Source organism: Sciurus vulgaris (genome assembly GCF_902686455.1).
Source record: "Sciurus vulgaris genome assembly, chromosome: 8".
NCBI classification, from domain to species: domain Eukaryota; kingdom Metazoa; phylum Chordata; class Mammalia; order Rodentia; family Sciuridae; genus Sciurus; species Sciurus vulgaris.
The window spans coordinates 52,030,392-52,050,625 of NC_136468.1; the positions used below are offsets into that span (position 1 = coordinate 52,030,392).

Below are 20,234 nucleotides of genomic sequence, written 5' to 3' on the forward strand. Positions count from 1 at the left end.
AAATAGTCAGTAAGTAAGAGGTATTACATCCCGGCATTAAAAGGGTTACATGTACCACTAAATGTCCCTGCTACTTCCTCCCAACCAGAGGATGTTGTAATTTTTTGGATTTATGAATTGGCCAGGGCAGTCAGCATCTTGAACACAACAGACTCTGTCCAGATCTATCCCTTACCTGCTGGGAGGAGACAATTCCCCTCACACTTGGAACCCTGAAGCCCTTTAAGCAGCTTGCTCTGTAACCCTGGCAGCTGGGCCCTACACAATTCTTCACCTCCTGCCACCAGGCCTCACTAAATAAAAACTATGGAGCCTTGTTAGCCAACAACTGAGCGTGAAATCACTACATTGCAATCCCCTACTTTCTGAGTCAATCAGTTTTTTTTCCTTCATTATAGACCTGGATGCATAGGGTCGATAAAGAGAGGGGGAAATGGAGTGGAATAGAATGAATGTATCAGGGCAACCGCAACACATCCGTATGACATATTTAATTCTGTATAGTGGAATTAGTAAGTGTCTTCATATAAAACAGTTTGGAGTTAGCTAATAAAACCAAGATGTCTGCTTTTAATGTCATCATCAGACTTTGAACTTGCACAGGATATACAGGGGAGAGAACTGTTGAGACTGATATGCAGCCACGAACAAGCTTTTGTCAGCCTAAAATTGCTAACAGATTAGGGTGTGTTTGACAAGGCACTGAGATTGTAACATATGCCCTTTTAAAGGAGCATTAACATTTCTTGCATTAGCTACATGCTGAGGCTTATCGGAATGCCATGTGCAGTCCATCCGCAGTTCACCTCCACACTGGAATCCTGGCTGTGCCCACACTGGAGGGTGGGCAATGCCCGGAAGGTGGTGGAATAAGAATTAGTCTGTGACATGTGCCAAAGGTGGTGCTTTTGCCTTGACGCCTCCAATGTGAACAAGATGTTCTGGAAAGGGTTTCAGAAGAGGGGAGAAAAGTTTTGAAAGCTCTTTCCAACTTTTCTTCCTGCCTAAATACATCTCCTACCTATTACAACTCCCCTTCTCTGAGGGCACTGCACCCAGGATCTTGAAGTGATTCTTTTGCTTATATTCTCTGTTCAAGAGGGAAATTTTCTTATGGCAAACACTGAAATGCTAAATGAATATTATTATTAAAAATAAGGCCTCCATCTAGAGGGCTATAAAAGCATTAGGTCTCCAGCACAGAGCATGATCTCTCCTTAATCACAAATATTCACATATGGTGGGCTGTGTTTTTATGTAGAATTTCAACAGCTGTTGCTGTTAGCCTGCAGGACCCCTAACAGGTAGCTTGCCTTCCACGTGCCTGGCAATAGCAAGACTTGGAGAGACGTTTAATCACTTGTTAAAAACCCTGCAAGGCCATACTTCTGAGGAAGGCATTCTCCCAGCAGTTCTACTTACACCTCCTCTGCGGTGCCCCCCGGGCACTTCAGGTCACACCTGATGGCAGTCCTAACCACCCTGGCCAGGCTCACCGATGGCCGTCCCTCGCCTCCACAAGAACACAGTGTCTTTGAGGGTGGACATGTGGCTCACTAGACTTTGTCGCCCTGTTTGCAGAGGCACTGCCCCTTCTGCCCTGAGGAACCAGTGCCGACTGTTACTTCAGACTTCATACCCACCAAAGAGGCTACCCTCTTATCTTTTTTATTGTAAACAAATAGGGTACAACTTGTTTCTCTGGTTGTACATGAAGTAGGGGCGTACCCTTTGTGTAATCATACATGTACATAGGGTAATGGTGTTTGATTCATTCTGATATTTTTCCTTCCCCTCACCCCTCCCAACCCTCTTTTCCCTCTATAAAGTCCCTTCTTCCTCCATTCTTGCCTCCCTCCCACCCCCCATTATGTATCATCATCCACTTATCAGCGAGCTCATTCAACCTTTGGTTTTTTGGGATTGGCTTATCTCACTTAGCATGATATTCTCCAACTTCATCCATTTGCCTGCAAATGCCATAATCTTATTATTCTTTATGGCTGAGTAATATTCCATTGTATATATATATACCACAGTTTCTTTACCCATTCATCAACTGAAGAGCATCTAGGTTGGTTCCACAATTATTGTGAATAGAGCAGCTATGAATATTGATGTGGCTGTATCTCTGTAGTATGCTGATTTTAAGTCCTTTGGGTATAGGCCAAGGAGTGGAATAGCTGGGTCAAATGGTGGTTCCATTCCAAGTTTTCTAAGGAATCTCCACACTGCTTTCCAGAGTGGCTGCACTAATTTGCAACCCTACCAGCAATGTATAAGTGTACCTTTTCCCCCACATCCTCGCCAACACCTGTTGTTGCTAGTATTCTTGATAATTGCCATTCTAATTGGGGTGAGGTGGAATCTTAGGGTAGTTTTGATTTGCATTTCTCTTATTACTAGAGATGTTGAACATTTTCTCATATATCTGTTGATTGCTGGTAATAGAGTACTGGAATAAAAGATTGCATGTGAATGAAATGTGGTTATATGTACACTGTTTTCTGTTTTGTAAACTCCCTTTTAAAATAAATTTCTATTTTATACTATATAGTTCAATTTTATTATTCCCAAGTTATTCAAGATACCAAGATATGTAGACATACATGAGTGTGGATGGATAGATATAGACACATACATTTTAAACCCTAGGTCTCTATTCATTTCTTGACTTACTCCTTGATTACTTGAATGTCGAATGTGCTAATTTTAAGGTTAAACATAATTAGAAACAGATTAGGATGATAAAACTATGAAGTATTATCATACCAAAAGAAGAATAATTTCAGAGTTGGATGTTACCCTGGATTATTTTTGCACCTATCCATATTTTTATAGGAGAAAAAAAGTTTGTTTGGGATCCTGGGACTCACAGACTCACTTCATATGTGGCAATTTGGTGGTATCTGCAATAAAGTGTAAGATAATTATCATGTATGCAAACATAGTCTATCAGGGAAGAGGCACAATGGTTTATATAGGAAGATGGTGTGTTTCACCAATCATTATGAATTATTTAAAAGGGTAAATAAGCAGGGCACATATTTTCTTTAAACTTTCAAAAAGCCTTTGACAAGATTCTACATTAAAGATGATTTATAGAAACCTTAGCATGGGACTAGGGACAGTGTTCTGTTATGGAGAATGATGGGAAGCAATGAGTAGACCATTGTTAAAAGCATTAATCTAGTAGCCACTATTAGGTGGATTTTCTAATTAATACAAATATTATCTTGGAGAGAGCATGTGTATTGAGGAGAAATTTAAATAAATTAAAAAAAAGCAAACCTGCAGTTTCTGGTAATAAGAGACCTAAAACCAAAGGAAGATCTGCATGTGCAGCGGGTAGGGAGATGGAGGCGGTAGAGTTATTGGGGGACTCAAACGTGATAAACACACCCACCCTTACCCTTGTCCTGTCTGCACCCACTCGACAGGTTGCACTACATCTTGCATGCGTGTGATTGAAGAAGCCCAGAGAAATCGTGGAAACAAAGCATTGTAAATATTTTTTTAAAGTGGAGGGAAAGGACTTGTGTGTGTGTGTGTGTGTGTGTGTGTGTGTGTGTGTGTGTGTGTTCAGTCAAGGAAAAATGGAAGAGACAGAAGACAGAATAGGGAAGATTGTTTGGTAAGAAAAAAAGGAAGTTGAGAGGAATGACTGAAAAAGTTTGTAAAACTGCAAAGGACACAAACAGGGTATCATTACACTCATTGTCTGTAGGGCGGAGCCAGGTAAACCCCTTTGAAGTTCCAAGGCTCTTTTGGACAAGTGATAGGAAGTGTGTAGACAAGTGTCTGCAGAACAACTGAGCCAAGCTTGGAGCTTAGGGAGTGTGGAGAGCCCAGGGAGGGCTAGATCCTCTCACATTAGCAAAGGCGGTGGGGTTTCCAGCTGCATGTCCACCTCTGGAAACTAGCGAGACAGTCAGTTTTCCCCCTCATTGAACTGCCATGGACAGGGGCTGACCTGAGATCAGCCTGGCCAGCCACTTCTTCCCTTTCCTTCCGCTAATGCAGAAAATTGAGCAGGATTATGAATATTGCTTTAGCTATGGCTGCTGTCAACACTAGTCACTAACGACCCAACCTGGGGGAAGAGGGGTAGAGTGGAGAAGGTTCCAGTCAAACAACAGCACGGTCTAAAGATATAAAAGATCTTTTTTGAGGTAATTAAAAAAAATTGTTGGCAGCTTTAAAGACTGGCTTTCTTATGTGCAGTGCTGCATAGAACAGCTTGTAGGCTGTAGATCAATAAATTCCAGTTAACTTTCAAGTCATGTCGGCATGCAGCCCTGGCTGGTTTATTAATTTAAATTTCAGCCCTCTAAAAAGGTATGTCTACAGAAATAAGGCACTATGTGGATCACGGTGGGGCTGCTCAATCGGAATAGGTCTTCGCAGATACCTCGGTTATCAACATCAATAGGAAATCCTGAGACACTTGGAGACAGCAGGTCACCCCTCCCTCAGTCACCCTCAGTTAGAGCCCGCCTTGGGAGCACTAAATACTGATTCTTTTTGTTTCTAAGAGTGCTTAATGTGTGGGCAGCAAATACCTATGGCTTCCCCCACAAAAGCTTCTGCAATTAGTTCAGAATAAAAAGGGGAAAATGGAAGGAGGGTGCAAGAGATCTCTCTTGGGGCTTAAACCTGTAGGCAGGAAGAGTCCCCCTTCTTTCTCTTTTCACAATGTCCCTAACACCTAGCTACCATTAGGATACAACCTGAAAGTATGATGGTAGAAATCAAATGCTAGAAGTAGTTTGTGTTTTTCCTTTCCATAATTTCTCCCTTGCATATTTTATTTTTGATTCTTTATCTTGTCTGGTATTAATAATTCTTTTAAAGCCCTCTGTCGGTCAATTGCCCTTTTTCATGGACTTGCTCCAAGTTATCAGGATATTCTGGAATTTCTGCTCCAAAGTGGTCAGTACTTTAAAATGCAAACTGATTATACTGTTAGACTTTTCTGCCAAAAATTGCTATCATAGCACAGACCTGGTTCACATAATGCGTCCTCAAACCAAATGACTTCTGTTTTCTGTATCTATGCTCCCCTACACTGACATAGAGAAGGGAAAGTTGCCTGTATCTATTAAAACTAGCCAGACACTAAGGCTGCATGTGAATTCTACAGCTTAACATTTTTATCCTGAAAGAAATATTTATGAAATGCCAATACCGTCCAAATATGGCCTGTAGTGATAGCATCTTAAGAGTAAGTTTTTAAAAAAGCAAATGCTTGTGTGGAAATCTCAGATGTTTTCAGACCAATGTGCCTTCATGAAATTTATATGGGTCATTATCATTTTATTAATAGCTAACTCTGATATATATTTGAAGAACCAACTGGAACAATGGCACTCATGCCACATTTTCATGGTGAGAATTTTAGATTAAAGACAGATTTACACTTTTTATTTCTGACTGCATTCAGTTTTAATCAAGGTTCCTGGGGCTTCTCACTAACAGTGAAATTGTATTTAAATAGGGCCTTTAGGGTGTTCAAGTTACAGATTAATTAACTCAATTTGGACAGGGTTGTGGGGGCGCTGTAGTTCTTGAATCTCTAATTTTATCTCTAGAGGTAGCCCAAGTTCCTCTAGACATTAGCAAGTAAATAATTGCATAGGCTTAGAAAGACTATGATGGAAACATCTGAAACAAAGCAGGCTTGTCAGAAGTCAGAATAAAAAAAAATCAGTGATAAGTGGAAGGAGATAACAAATTATTAGAACACAAAAGCAGCTCCATCATTCTTAGTGGCAGGATGCTGGGACCTACAGGAACAGCTGATGTCTCAGTCACCTCCTCTGTAAAATGGGGATAAGCACACATTTCTGAGAGGACTGTTCTGAGGACTGAATGAGACCAATTCATGTAAAGTGTTCTACATGGATTCTGGTACATAGCAAGCACTCTCGAAGTGAGAGGTTATTATTATTATTATTATTATTATTATTGATCTCATAGTATTTCATGGCATGGCAGAATTCTCTAGAAACAAGAAGCAAAGAGAGAATGTCAAGATGAAAAAGTAGTTGGGCTCTGGCCACCCTCTTCCCTGCCTTTCCGCGGGGACACACCTATTCACTCATACTCCTCCAGTGGAAGCTATTACATTTCTTGTCCAGCTTCAAACACTCTTTGGGCTTTCCAGCCTTTCTGAACCTTGATACCCCTCCCTGGAACCTGGCCCTATAAATATCCCACCTTGTTCTAAGGTTCTAGCTCAGAGGTTTACTTCTCCATAATCCCTGGCTCCAGGAAATCTGTCCCCACCCTGTCTTCACTTCATTTTAGTTACACTTGTCTGATGGTATTTTTCCATTTTATCAGGACTTACTCATCTGTACTTTATGTTCCCTTCCACAGTGAAACTGCTGAACAACAGGGACCACATCTTATACATCTTTGTGTCTCACAAATTCCCTGTGATTTGACATCATTTGATACATGTTTGCTGATGTGTCCTGTTTCTCACTCACTGAGGTCATTTATTTCCATGAAGATCTTGCTTCCTTGGGAACTTGATATATTCTTTTCCCTTTGCTCCTGGTTCCCCAGCAACTATATGCAAATATTTCGCTCTGTGTACAACATTATGCTATATGCAATGGAACAGACAACTTTACCTCAAGGAAGCTTTGTGGTACCCTTGGGAAAGGAAGGATAACACATATAATAATAAACCTGATTAACTGCCAGAAAATTAGAACAGGATTTAAGACAGAGGTTCAATAAGGACCAAGAAGATCAAGTAAGTCAATATAATAAGTCAAGTGGGCTTGATTATTTGTATAAAGAAATACACTCTTGTCAATTCTTCCAACAAAAGGCTCCTTTGAGCTATTTTTCTATTTGAAATTTAGGACAGAGACAAGGTTACAAGAAATACTTCCCTCTTCTTTTCCTCCAGTGTAAGGTAAAAAAAATAATAAAAAGGTGAAGGTGAATAGCAGTGGCTTCTCCACCCCAGTGACAGAAAGAGGAAGAGCACAGGGAGGTGGCACATTCAGTCATAGCTCCTTCCAGAGCAGGTGGCCCGACTCAGTCCTTGCTGACCACTGCTGATGGAGCATGCTCAGAGGGGCTTCATTTTCCTTTTTTTTTTAATGAGATCTAAAAAAATCTGTATTTTAATATAAAATCTACATAGTTTTAAGAGTTTGCCTTTAAGTAGAGACTTAAAAACACTGTTCTCAGCAAATACTAGGTGTATGGGTAGTATGTGTTAACAGCTTCCAGGTTATAACCTCCACAGGTGCTTTTAAAAGAAGAAAAAGACAACATAACTGTAAGGCTGGACCTCACTGGCTCTTCATCAGGGAGAAATGGTAACCGGGAGGCACCTGTAGCTTCTTTCTGTCTTTCTGCCTGACCTTACTCTCTTTGCTGTGGGTGCTGACCTCTATCCACAGCTCAGTAAACAGTGACCTGGCTTTGGAATCTATATTTATCCCAAGAAAGCTCTTCAGTTCTACTTTTAGTTTCCCTCTCTCATGTGTGTATATGCTTGTGTGCACGCATGCACCAACATAAACTAAAGCTCACTTCTATTTTACATCCCAGAATTGGCCAAATTGTCCTCACCCACTGCTTGCCCCTTCTGAGTTCTTTGATCACCAGTGAAGGTTGCACTGGCCAATTTGCTAGTCTCAAAATGTGGAGGTGATTTTCATTCTTCTCTTAGTGGCCCCTGTTGAGGGTCATGGCACTCAAATAATCTTCCTCAGAGATGGCTTCCACTTTATTACTGTCTTTGCCTCACTCAAGTACCTTCTTGCCATCCACTGCATATAACACCTTTAGTTCTACGTTGGTGCTTTGTACTGGTTTTAAAAATATCTTGCATGTCTTCACAACTTCCACCAATCCATTTTCTTCATCCCCTTCAAGACTCTTGCCAAACCAAACCCTGCTTTGCTCTTCCTTAGATCATTGTGAATCATTTGTATAAAGTAATATGTTACATTCTAACATGTTGTCTAGCTTTTCCATTTTCCTTTCTTTCCCCCACTTTAGGTAAAGAAAATGGAGGGAAAACACCAAGAAATGGTTATTGTATCTCAATAAATCTCAAACGAATCTGTCTTTTGTTTATCATAGACTTCATCACAGTTACCAAACACTTATGATGGATCAAGAAAGCACTTATCACTTATCGTCCCCTTCAACCTTCACAAGCTGACCACTATTCCTATTCCTGATTCATAGTTAGGAAAACTGAGGCTTAGAAAAGTTAAGACGGCCCAGATCACAGTGCTGGTGAGTACATCAGGGACGTCTCCAAGCCCAGGCTGCTGGTGTAAGCCACATGTCAATCCCTACTCTGCCCTTCCCAGTTAGGGAAAGCCACCTGCACAAGTAAAGCCCAGTGGAAACAGGATTCATATTAATGCAATAAATGACCAAGGAAAGCTTCGCCAACAAACATCAGGTGAAAATAAAGGAAGCCCATCATTGTTTCTTAGTTTTTCGCAGAGGCACCAGAGAACTCATAATTAAACAAAAGAGCTCCACATCAGGTTCTGACTTCAGGACAATCTGGGTCACATAGATCCCCTTATATGAAGTCAAGGACAGAGAAAGCAATTGCTAAGTCTATTTCAGCTTTTCAGAGGAAGTCATATAAAATATGCTTGGAGGGAAATCAGCTTGTTTTCTTACACAGTCTTTGTTCTCTTGCTATTTATTTCAATTAAGAAGGTGGCTTCTCCCCATGAGCTTCAGTTCTCTAAGGGCCTCATTTTAGCATGTGAGGAGCATCCCAAGTCCTCACTCTTTCTCCTTCCTTCCTTCTTCCTCCCACCCTCCCCTCCCCTCCCCTGCCCTCCTCTTCCATCCCCCTCCCCCTCCCCCTTCCCCTCCTCCTCTCTCTTTCTTTCTCTCTTTCTTATTATGAAGCTGTTTAAAGTCCATTCAGATTTAGTGTTATCTTGGTTATATGCTAGGTTGCATATGGGAGGAAAACTGCATTTCTACTTAGACACAGAGAGTCAGAGAGACACAGAGAGAAAATAAAGGAAGCCCAAATACTGAAGCTGGATGGTTTCCCAAACCCTCTCTAGTACAGAAAACCAAAATAATGACTGCTCTGGTCCCAGTGGCTACTGTACGTAGCTCTAAAAATCCCAAGAAGGAGCCTGGGAAATCATTCATTCAAACTTTTGGCCACTGCGTCCTTTGTTTAAAAAATATCTTAGGTGGAAACATGAAGTGTAAAGCAGATTAAAGTTGAGCTACTTTGAAGGGAGAGTGATGGGGTTGGAGCCCTGCCCAGAGTTCCCCCCTTTCCCTGCCTCCCAGGAGAAACCTTGAAGGGGATCTGAGGAGCAGTCATGGCTTTGAAACTTGTTTTGGCCACAACTCACTGTTAAAGAAAAAAAAAAAAAAAAGAAAGAAAGAAAGAAAGAAAGAAAGAAAGAAAAGAAGAAAAGCCTACCACATTTTATTAAGTAACTTGGTATAGTATGTGCTCATATGCACGTGCACACACACATAGCTGAAACAAAAATCTCATGAAACAGTACATATTCTTGCTACATGTGGCCACCTCAGACATTTTCTTTACCATTTAGTCTATTCCACTTAAGAAACACTATTTCTGACCCCCTAGATTGATATTACTATCCATTAAGAGTTATAAAACACTGCATTTGATGATCTAGTCTTCAAAATCATTCTACAGATGAAGGAACAGTTGCTCCAGACTGCATTTCCTCCCTTCCTGAGGAACTGATGAAGCAAAACATAGCAGGAAGTGCTAAGTGAAGGTTCTTGAACCTGGCTGAAGGGTTGATCCACTTGGTCTAAGATGGGCAGATCCCCTCTGTAGGCAGCTAGGATGTTGATCAGAGTGATGTCTGGTTTCTTCTTATGAGAAATCATAGGACAAGTCAACCTAGTTTCTATCCCAAGGAACAGAGAAGCAGGGAGGCCAGCAGAATTGAAGAGAAGAATTGAGGCAGCAGAAAGGAAGAAGAGAGATCTCACCTGCACCTGAGTCCCTGCCTCCAGTTTATACCCGTGATAGGTTTTATTTTTGTCTTTGGTTCCATAAAATGTCTTATATATTTGTAACTTCCCATTTTATATAAAGAAAGGGGAGAAGAAAGGAAAAGAAATCATAGTCATGACAGTATATTTAATAAGTTGTTATTAATACACATAAAATCTATTCATGTTACAAAATTTTCACCAACCTAAGGGGAAAAACCATACCCCCTTTAAAAGAACAATGTAGAAAATATTCCTGGTGGATTTAAAGAAAGTTAAAGAGAATACAAAAGTGTATTTGTAGAAAGAATTCCCAACATCTTCTACTTTCCACCCTAAGACCATTAACTCGCTATGTCAATGCAGTGGCAGCCACAGGATTTAAAGGTTTCACTGAACTTTTTTTTGACTAATGTAAAAAAATCTATCTCAAATGCCATCTATTTAAGTGTCTGACTATTTTCCCTTTCATGTCAGCAAGAGATTCTAAGAAATACACCTTTAAGAAAATCTAGCTACTGTAAACCTATAGCAAGGCTTCAAACGAATGCACTTCCACTCCAAATCACAAAATGGGCTTTTATACATTTCTTTCTACAAAAATAAATAAGGGAAAGTCACAAAAAAAGATAAAGCCTTCATACAGAATTGCAGCAATTATATCCCCACAGCTACACTATAACCCAAAACTTTGCAAAGGCTTTGATTATTGAACCATGGCTGAAGTGAATAATTTGCTTTTCACTAAGAAAACAAGCACATTCATTCTCACCACAATGGAGAGAGGCAGTTTTAATTAAACCTTATCAAAAGATGAATAAGGAATAAACTCAATACCCATTCCACAGAACTCTATTTTCATCTGTTTAGTTTAAGCCTGCCATGTTCATGCAATAATTATCCACTGTCCAAGGAATGCGAGAGTTGTGTTAATGTTGGTAAAGATTTAATTAGCTCAATTATCTGGAGAATATTGAAGTGAGGTTCGGCAGAGTACAAATTTCTTCAGGCTTTATACTTACCTCTGATCAAAATACATGAAACTGAATTCTAACTGAACAAAAGATGCTGATTTCTACAAGTCTACTATTGAAACAGTTCCATACTTCATAATTTTATTACTCCAATTAAAAATCGCACACACACAAGTCCTTAGAAATAGAACTCAGAAGTGAAAGCTTATCTTGGTGTGTGTGTATGTGTGTGTGTGTTTGTGTGTGTGTGTGAGAGAGAGAGAGAGAGAGAGAGAGAGAGAGAGAGAGAGACAGAGAGAGAGACAGAGAAAAAGAGAGTGTGTGTGTGTGTGGTAACAGTATATACCGCTAACTTCCTGGATCTGTAAATATGTTCTTAGAAAGTTAATTAAATTTGCCTTTTAGATAAATATTAACATCCAAAGTTCAGTCCTTCCAAAAAACTTTATTTTTTTTTTTAAATGTAGCTTATATATATTGCCTTTTTCCCAGAAAGGGAGCCATTTAAACAGTATTGAAAAGCACAGTAACACAGACAACTGTTTCAATCTGTCAGACACGAGGGACAGACAGTAGGGTTCATTTCAGAAAACAGATTGGCCCCCAGCGGCCTGACCTTCCTGGTGGGAAAGGGAACACAGCACCATGCTTGACAAGCTCGGCAACAAAGAGGTATATTCAAGTCCCCCCAATTCAGACACGCTTCTCACAGGGAAAAATGCAAAGCAAGAGAAAGAAATGCACCACTTCCAGCAAAGCTGAGTTTACTTAGATCACAGATAAGCATCTCAACCATAACAAAAACAACAAACTCAGGAAAGTAGCAAGGCCCGTTTTATTCACTCATTTATAACTTTAGAAAGCTTTTATATGGCCATTGATAATGTCTTAGCTCTCAGCTTCCCCGGTCATCCACACCCAGTAGCATTAGAACAGTAGTGGGAGCCCCAAATGTGACTGTCCTGATACAATTTCTCTTAAGTACTAAATCAGTGAGGGGGGCACACCTTGTTTCTCAGAAGCTGGCTCAAGAGAATTGCAAGGTAAGCTTTCTCCTACTTTGACATGCTACCTGTTTGGGCTTTATTTTGAAACTCAGACAGATATTGCCCTGCCAGACTCTTATTTTTATTTTACATTTGTATAGAGAGTCTTCTATGAAGGTTTTGCAATGGGCCAAAAATCTAGCTGAAGAACTAAGAACCATAAGTAGAAATTGATCAACTGATATCTTTATAAAAAATAAAACAAAACAAAACAAAAACCCCTCAGGCCAAATTAGTTGCTATATATAAATATACACATATTTTTTCCAACTTCTAATGCCACATTGTATTGTATATCCTACCTGATCAGTTATAAGAAATGTTTAGTTTGGTATGTTTATATATATATGTTTATACATATATATATATATATATGAAATACGTTAAGATACCATATTTTTTGAAGCATTAAGTTTTATGCGGAAAAACAAAAATTTAAAAGGTACTTGTAAAAAAAGGATATTGCTTCAAAAAATAAACTCAGAGTTTGTGTTCTTAATACATGTTTTCTTGAACTATAGGGATTATGGGCACTTACGCTTAAATCAACTAATGAAGTTAAAACAAGTCCTGATTTCTGGCCCATAAATATCAGGATGACTTACTATATAAGCAGATACTCCAGATGCACACTCCTCATTATTAATATGTACATCATTAGAAAAACTTACCATTTTATACCATGCAGCATATCACATTTGAGAAAAGAGGCATAGTTTTGAGCACTGGACACAGACCAAAATCAGAAGCTCATTTTATCAGATAAAAGATGAGGCTAGTTGAGAGGTAAGAAAACGTGTACTACCTCCACGAGGTTTGCCTCACCTTTACACAAATTCTACAAACAGAAAATTCCATAAGCAAGAGGGGCAAAAGTGATCCATGCTGATCAAAAATTGTTTTTAATGTCCACATTTTTTTTTTTTTTTTTGCAGCCATCTTTTTTGGGAAGTGTCTTAAAATAAGAACTCCTCCAAGACAGCAGAGAAAAACTCAAGTGTAGGTTGATTTTGCCTTGTTTTCTGGCCTGCAAAAGCTTGTATGGTATGACTCAGTCTGTCCCTTAAAGACACCCTCAGGACTTCAGAGCATTCTGTGTAAGAACAAAGGGTGCTTGGGTTCAGTTCGCAACACAAGTCATTTTTACCACACAAATTCTCTTCTTTTGTGCTGGCAAAGGGGGATACTTTGAGCCCTTTGGGTTTAGAGGATCTTCAAACAGACAATAGTGTGCAAACAACCCTCAGGAACATAACTTTACTGGGACAACCTCAAGGCTGAGAGCAAGGCTTTGAGAAAGGCCCCTTCAGCTGATTTCCCTCTGCTCTTCACCCTGAACAAAGCCAGAATGACAATACTGAAATCTCCTTCTTTCTTTGGATTAAACCCCCTTTGCAGGAAAAGTATGCAAATGCTCTGTGTGGCTCCCTTAACTGAGGCTACTCTTACCCAGATATCTTTTCTGTCTGGCTCCCCCGGCCGCAGACCATCCACTGCCTGACAGAGACCAGCCTTCCAATTCAGCATCTTTCACAGCCTGAGTCAGATCCCTGGGCCTGCCACTGCCTCTAAAGGGGGCTCATTTAGTCATAATTAACTATTCCCTGCATATTTCTTGAGGTATGGTAATGGTGCTAAAAGCCAACAAGTGAAGCATTCATTCTACTGCTTATTTAAATCTTTTCTCCCCCTCAGCAGTTTCCTCCTTCTACCTTCCTCTCAATCACCGCCCCCCACCCTGACCCCCACCGTTTGCTCTTTCTGGTCCTCCCTGGTAACATTTCTCATAAAGAGATGGAATGAAGTTGGAAATTGCAGACTACATGACAACAGTTCAAAAGGCAAAATGTATTGAACGATGATGCATTGTGTAGAGAGTCACAAAGAAAGTGAAAGAGGTTTAAAAATGAAACAAATTGTTTCTGTTGGCAGAAATAAACAGGTATATAAATATGTAAATACAAACCTAGATATATTTGAGAATTATTTACGTAAAATGGTCACATAGTAAGCCAGTTTGGGCCCTCAGATATGTCTGAATATTCACACGATATAAAAGTCCTACAGATTGATTTTCTTAATATATGATTCTTCTCAAAATCAATTTTCACCCTGCATTACAAATAAAGAATAAAAACAAAAGATAATAACTTTGTCTCACTAGCCTTTCTTCTTCTCCTTAAGCCCTGGACAAGGCAGAAATGAGGTTAAGAATCTTAATTTCTGCCCTCTTGCCAATGGTTTCAGGTCATGACAAGTGAACAGTGGACCACTAGGCATTGTGTTCTGTTCTTGGAATCAGGAGGTATGTGGGGATGAGGTGAGGTGATGATTATTTACCTGGAAGACTTCCCATAGCCATGAGCCACTGCACTACAGTCATGTGGATCCATTGGGAAAGCTGCCCCAGCTTTCCTGCAACATTGCCATCCACCCAATCCACAAAGCACTGTTGTGAAGTTAGTCTTGGCATAAGAAAGTACATACTGTTTCGTTAAAAAAGACTCTAAAAACCAGCCTTTTGAAAAGCCCACTGAGATAAGTAGTAGGTAAAGAATGTAAAGTCCCCAATTCTTATGCTGACACACTATTTTAGCTCTTCTCTTTGCTTTTGGCTAAATCATGATCCCATGCTGTCTCTTAATCATCTGGATACTGCTATTCCTGGTATTAATTTAGCAGCATTTCTTAGGGGGAACAGAAAATACTTTAAATGTTAACTTATAGAATGCCCTGTGAATGTCAAATAAGGTTAGCTGGCTTGGTATTTGACTCTTTATCACCTATGTACAGAGGGGAGTGCGGGGATGAGGCAGCATCAGAGAACTTGGACACATTCAATTCCAAGTCAGAATCACAGTGAGAGCCTGTTATGGCTACAAAAGTGGACATTAACTAACTTTCCTAATTACACAAGAAAATTTGTAAAACTATTTTCTCTGTTAACCCAAAGGCATAACAGTTTAATGCATTTCCTCTCAGTCATTTTCCCTACATATAGTTTTATACTTGCAAACAAAATATTCTACTTTTCTCATATTTTTATGTGGATTTTTCCATATAACTTGCTTTAATAACTACAATTTTCAAGGCTGTGTCATATTCAATCTAGTTTAATATACTGTATTTATTTTTAAAAAATGCAGGTTTTTTCCTATTCTTAATAATTAATGTATAATCTGTTCTATGTTAGTTGTTTTCCTACATCAACATGCTTTCTTTATCATTATAATCATCACCAAAAAAGTTGTGTTACTAAACATTAGGGTGCTTTTAAGAATTTGATTAGACACACTTCAAGATCCTCAGACACTTTACAATTTATTTGGATTTAGGCAAAATTGGGCATGAAAACTAGTTAACACTTATAGGTATTTAAAGTTCATAGGCATCACTATGAATTTATTCATGAAAACACTGTTGCATGCCAATTGCGTGCTTAGCATACTACAAGCAAAACCATGAAGATACTGAATTCTTAAACATTTCTTTCAACTTTAAAAATGATCTTAAATTTTCATCCCTGGAAAACTAGCTATCTCATTTTTTTTTTTTTCATTTTCCATAAGTGGTGTCAATGTATCTGAATATATGAAATTCCGTATATTCACAAAAGTGAAATTAAGGGGACTGTTCGTCATTTTATAAAAAGACATGTGAACATTCTTTCAACTAAAAATAAAGAATTTATGCGCGACTTTTCAAGAAAAATATTGTGTACACGTTGACAAATGCATAATAAAGGAACCATACCCATGATAGAGCCACAAAATTTCAGGGCTGGAGGATGAATGGATTTTCAGCCAAAGATAAGAGTAAGGGTGGCTGAATTTCTAACATTATGTTAGATAGAAATGTGAAGGGAATTTTGCGAATTTTCTTTACTTATTTTCAAGACATGATCTACCATGATAAGTTCAAAGAAACGAAACAAATACCACATCTTCTTTCAGGGTTGTTAAATGATTCCTAAAGGATCCTCCAGCTTTAAGATGTTTTCATTCTTCTGAGTCTGACCAGGAAGTCATACCCATTTTCCCATGGGCAATCACATTAAAATCTAAGCTGTTTAGCCTGTCATTCAAGACCCTTCACAATCTGGCTTGGAATTGCTTTTTCAGTCCCATCTCTATTCACTCCCACACTCTGCCCTCCACCAGACCATTCCAGAAAGATGCTGCACTTTCTGACAGGGCTTCCTGCTTGGCATATTCATTTCCTTTGTTTGAAAACACCCTTTTCTTTCATGCTTATGCAAAACCTGACTCCTTTTGCTCAGAATCTCTTCCTTTGGCAAAACTTCTGCAAATCCCACTGGCACAATTAATTTTTCCTTCATTTGTTTTCCTACACAGCTTCTTGCAAACTTCTACTTTAGCCTTCACAGACCTGAAATTTAAGTGTTTGTATTTGGGTCCTTGAACTGTGGGTGTCTGGAAGCTAGAAACTGTCCTCTTCACTACTGCCTAAGGTGGCACCAAGATAGTGTTTTGGTTGCTCTAAAAATATCTGCTGAGAGATTGAAGATTATGTATGGAGGAGGCAGCTGGCTATTCACTAATTCAGTTAAATGTTTGATTGGAATAAATTTTGTTAAGAGATGCTAAGAGATGGAGAAATAGTGAAATGAAGATCAAACAGTTAACAAGTGTATTCTAAGGTTTAGATTCCAGTGGAGAAGACAAACAGATATCTTCCATATAAAGGGACTGAAACTCTCTTCATTCCCAACATTTGAAGAATGCCATATACTTAGTCATGTTCACAAAACCATTTCCCACTGTGTCAGACACTGCCAAATCCCATCACTGGAGTGAAAGGCTGCAATATGTCAGGGTTCTTAATTCACTCTCCCCTTTGTTGGTCTTCCTTCAGTTTCTGCCCATTTCCAGTTAAAAAGCTGGAGTCATGGGAGCCATTTCTGCCTCTCTCTTCTGATGTTGACATCAGGCAGCCTTGTCCTCAGTTCAGCAACCATCCTGAGTTCCTTCTACTTGACTGAGAACTTGTCCTGGCCTCCTGCTTCTTTCTTTTTATTCCCTGAATTTCACCTGAGTTTGACTACAAATCCTCATCTGCCTCAACTTAGTGATCAAGGCCACCATGACAGTGTGAGTCATGTGGCTATCAAGTGCTTCCTGACATGATGTGATGAGAAAGGCACTTCCTCTTAATGGCAGTCTTCCCCCAAATCCATTACCCCAGTCTAACCATGAGAAAACCTCGCAAGGGACATCCTACAAAATACCGGAGGGGCTCTTCTCAGAAGCACTGAGGTCATGAAAAACAAGATCTGAGAAACTATCAGAGAGAGAGGAAACTACAGAGAGAGAGCCACCAATGCAATGTGGTACTCCAGGTGGGCTCCTGGAACAGAAAAGGGACCCGAGTGTGTGAAAACAGGTGAAATCCAAATACACCTCATAGCAGCTGGGCAGGGAAAGAATCCAGTTCTTTCTCGCAACAGGAAGTCACATTTCTGCTGTGTCTCATTAGAACTCTGCTGAAAGCCTTTCTCAGTATGTATGGAAAATGGCCTGATGATTAATATGGCATGGCCGGTGGCTCCCACTGCAAGGGCAAAATTAACAGATATAAAAAAGGAAAAGTCACAGCCCCCAAATTAATATGCCACAAAAGTCTTCTAAGAAGTGTTCTACTAAACATCAAGAGGTGTAGTAAATGGCACTTCACTATGACTTCAGATAAAACTTGTGTGAACATAAACTTTTGTTTGTTCTACCCCAGAAAGATTTTTTTTTTTTTTTTTTTGGCATTGAGTAGCCATTTCTTTAAGGGGGAAAAGCTACCAGCATAATTAATGTCAGAGTAAACATATAACACTAATGATACTGGCCTTAGAACTCTTTATACACTTTAAATATCACAGGGGAGTCTGAGGAACTTCTGCTTACATTGATTATAGCTGCTGCTATTTACTATATTTGAAATTAAAATTTTTAATTTGAAAACAATTAATTAAAAGGCCATTACAGTTAACATAAAATGGTATTTTAATAAAAATAACTACATTTTCCAAGTAGTTATGAGAGGAATGTTACTGCTTTACAATTATGTAAATCTTTCTAATTTCTGACTGAATAGAAGAGGGCTGGATTCTCTTATTTGTTTATGCATTCAACGTGCTTTAATATGTTGGTTTTAGTTGAAGGAAATAACAAAAATATGGGCCTGTCATAGATATGTAGTTGGAAAAGGAAGAAATACTTCAGTAGTCTTTTTCAAATAACTATGGATATATATTCCTTTATATTACAACAAAACTCAATGAGTGGTAGTTTCTTAAAGGTTAGTTGTAGTGGGAAATCTGAACCTGTAGCAATAAACTCTTTGTACACTGTTACTTTAAAACATATTAGCTCATTAAGCAAAATTTAGTTCATTTTACACTTTCAGTAACTATTTCACCCATGCAGATCTTTCAAATGTTGACACATTTCACAATATAGTTTCAAAAAAAAATCACATTTTCTTATGTTGCTATCAGTCCCATTAGTAAAGTCCTTTGGAAACTTTCCATCTCATGGTGGCAAATAAAGGTTTCCCATAGTGTCCTCAAATTCTAAATTTCCATTTAAAGCTCTAATTTCATTACTGGAAGAAAATATTATGAGTTGTTTTCCAAGAATGGTAGACTTAGTTTTTATGAAAATATCTGTCGATCATGTATCCAGGTTTGAATAATCATAGTTTGTCCATCATTCTTTCAAATAAAAACCATGTTCCAGGACAAAAGTAGCTAGTTCAGCTTGCAACTCAAACAACTGCTAAGAGACAAGCATGAATTAAGTACACAGTGGAAATAACTTACAGAAGTATAACATTTAGTCACACAGACTATGAAAAGGACATTTACTCACAGGTAGAGATTTAATGCAATTAATAATTTCTACTTCTTCATCAAACCACTGATGTAAAACTGTCTTTTTAAAAAAATTGCAATTACATGGTGGTGAAAAATCCAGTGCCCAGGAAGAGTCTCGTGTCACTACCTTGATGCAAGCTTAGGAGCCTGCAGTTTTGCCTACCACTTGCAACGCTAATGCAAATGATAGCACAATTAGAAGAAAAAAGGCAAAGGATAGCTTAGCATTCTTAAAGAAATAGTTTTGACCCCAAGGAGCCCACACTTTGGGATCTGCTGATAGAGCGGGCAATTTTAAGGATGCCATTTCTTTGCCTTAGAACCTGGGGAACTTATCTGAGGAGAACACACAAACCAGAAGGTGAGACTTTTAGCATATAGTCATTCAGTCCACAGAGTTGTAGAGAGGTTCTACAAAGTGAATAGTAAATACAAGAATGTCAAAATGTGCCAGAGATTATTTTAATCAATGGAGAGGGGGTGAATTAAGAAGAATACAAAATACTGGCAAGTTTATGAAGTTAGTGAACACATGCTGACTTTGAAAGAGAGCTGGGGTCAGGGAAAGGAGAAAAGGGTAGGAGGTGGGACCAGGTGTGAGTAAACCCCTCATCCCCCCTCCATGCAGCTGGGTACCTTTAACTTGCTTGTCTTGAAAGGTGAGGGCCTCATAGGTGGCTAAAGAGTGGGGAAGAGATTTGTAGACAACCGTACCCAAGTCCTGTTTCCTGTTTTATATTTTGTATGTATGTGTGTGGTGTTGGGGATGGAACCCAGGTCCTTGTGCATGCCATGCAAGTGCCCTACTATTGTGCTATACCCCCAACCTTAATTCTTTCATTAAAAATAATTTGACAATGTTTTCTGTCAAAATAGTTTATTATTCTAATAATAAATCTATAAGGTATTAACAAATTGAGAATGAAAAATGTTAACTTAGGTTAATTTCAAAAAGCTTTTTATAAAAAGAAAAAATTTTTTTTCAAGGCCAGCATCCAGACCACACAATAAAATTCCCAAATGAGGAGATGGATGGAGTCACACTGATGTTTAAATTTTTAGATTTGACAGAACTAATGCAGTACATCTTGACAGCTATATACAGTAGCTTAATGCTAAGCTTTTTATGCTGAATATAGAATAGAATGAATTTTGCACCAGTGTTTTGACTGGGAGGTTTTAAGATTCTTATTCACATTAGACAGCAGTCTGAGGCTGCTTGATAAAACAAGCCTTGGCTATTTAATAACTGCCTGATAAAATATTTCAATATTTAAGAGAAAAGAGAAACTGAAGGCAAAGACATTTTGAAAATATATGTTT

At 38.8% G+C, this 20,234-nt stretch overlaps 1 protein-coding gene across 7 annotated transcripts in view; it reads right to left on the reverse strand.

Moving 5' to 3' along the window:
- The window catches only part of CDK14 (cyclin dependent kinase 14), a 603,169-nt gene that overhangs the window by 59,077 nt on the left and 523,858 nt on the right, over positions 1 to 20,234 (reverse strand). The gene's annotated exons all lie outside the window — the stretch shown is intronic.